The sequence below is a fragment of the Mustela lutreola genome, chromosome 7, assembly GCF_030435805.1.
Source record: "Mustela lutreola isolate mMusLut2 chromosome 7, mMusLut2.pri, whole genome shotgun sequence".
Lineage (NCBI taxonomy): Eukaryota > Metazoa > Chordata > Mammalia > Carnivora > Mustelidae > Mustela > Mustela lutreola.
Window position 1 is genome coordinate 103,330,108 of NC_081296.1, and position 2,109 is coordinate 103,332,216.

The 2,109-nt window shown below is 35.9% G+C and overlaps 1 pseudogene; it reads right to left on the minus strand.

Annotated features, from left to right (window-relative positions):
* Positions 1-938: 938 nt before the first annotated feature.
* On the minus strand, positions 939-1,354 carry LOC131835355 (cysteine and glycine-rich protein 2-like; annotated as a pseudogene).
* Positions 1,355-2,109: the final 755 nt, after the last annotated feature.

Here is a 2,109-nt window from a genome sequence, read left to right on the forward strand (position 1 = left end):
TATAAAAGACACATCAAGAATATATTGGGAAAAAAAATCAAGTTCTACTTTTCCTAGAAAGTATACGCTTCTTGGGAAATCTTCTCCGAGTTACCCTAATCCTTCCTGTAGCCCCTGACATTATGAGGACTCATCAATTTCAGCTTTTGACCTCTCAGAAAATCTGTAGATTTTTTTTGGATAGCTTTTATGGCCTGCAAGTGTTTAAAAAGGTGGACAGGAAAATTAAGCCAGATAAAACTGGATGCTAAGCATTTTTAGTGAAACATAGGATCCTGCCCCAAAATAAAATAATGCAAATAACGTTGAAACTTTTAATGGAATAGAAGTTATATTTATTTAATATTAATAATCATTTTACAATATGTAATTATATCAAGTCAACATATTATACACTTTTACCCAATGGTGTATGTCAATTATATCACAATGATGCTGGGGAAAAATAAATAAAAATTAAAAAAATAAATGTTTTTGGAATATTACATTTGAATAGTAAATATTACATAGGGATACTTTTTACTTTCAAGCTGAACTTTTATTTAAAATATAAAAGAAGGGAGCTTGGGTGGCTCAGCTGGCTAATCATACGCCTTTGGCTCTCATCATGATCTCAGGGTCCTGGGATCAAGTCCCTGCATTGGATTCCCTGCTCAGTGTGGATTCTGCTTCTCCCTCTTCCACTGCTTATGCATTCTCTCTCTCTCTCTCTCTCAATCTCTGTTAAATAAATAAATAATAAAAATTTTAAAAATAAAAAAAAATAGCTCTTGAAAATATTGATAAATAAAGCAAAAATATACACTGCTCTCTTTCTACTAGTCAGTCAGTATATCTATGGACAGGGACTTATGTGCTCATAGAATTTTACCGTAGCTTCATATTATTAGATTATGTTGAGTTTCTCTGCATATGATCTCAGTTCTGGATATACATCTTTACTGAGCATGAATAAGGACTCCTGCTCCATAACCATAACCAATCCCTGGAGCCCAAAGTTTTTGCATAGCATTCTTTACAATAGATTTCATCTTCTTGGAGTTGTGGAGTCAAGATCTTTCCCACAGTTGGCACCTAGGAAATGGTTTTTGTACTAGGGTTTTCCAGCTCCAATTATCCCCTCAGCAGCATATTCAAAATCCCTACATGTGGGACACTTTTCAGTACCACTGTATTTCTGAGCCAATTTGGAAGTGTTTGGGTGTGTTATAGCCATGTGAGTTTGAACACACTTAGGTTTGATACCCAGCCTCTCCTCACTGTCCATGTCGAGTGCGCCAGTGCCCTGGCTGCAACAATAGCCTTTCAGACCATCCTTCTTTCTACAGCAAGATTTGCAAGTAGATCTCTTCATCATGCACCACTGCCACTGTGCCATCTAAAATTGTCCTGCAATCTATGCACAGAAAGCAGTAGCTGTGGAAGCTCCTCCCAGCTCCATGAACCTCTTCCACAAGGTTCACAGCGCTCCCACAGGCCCCACACTTGTTTTCCAGCTCTCCAGATGAGCATTTGAATTGGAGGTAGGACCGCACACTGCTGATGGGAGCTAGGGAAGCAGGGCAGAGGGAGCCCAGAGAGGAGTCAGGGATCCCAGGAAAACCTTTGCAAGACTGGATGTATGGATGGCTAGTTCACGGAGACTTTGTATTTTTATTTTTCTCTAATAATCTTATATTCTCTCAGTACTGATTAACTTGTATATTTAAATGGTCCCTTAAAAAGCACCAGTTATTTTTCAATTCACTAATGTTATTTGAAATTATTCTTGTTCTTTAAGAACATTTATTTCTTAATACTATGCATGTTCAATTATTTTTCCTTAGATTCTTAAAAAATAATAACTTTATTGGGAAAAAACAATTCAAACAAAATGTACAAAGTAATTTGGTTACAAATCTTCAAAATAACAGTCAAACTTCATTGACTATTTCATCGTTCTATAGTTAGTATGGAAATAAATGGGCTATAAATAATCAGGCTTGTGAAGTATAAATCTAAGCTTGTCAAGCTTAGCTAGTTAGAAACTGCTTTTTTTTTTTTTTGTATTTCCATTAGTCATGAAAGATACGCAGAATTGCTTCCATGTCACTTTTAAGTAGCTGAACA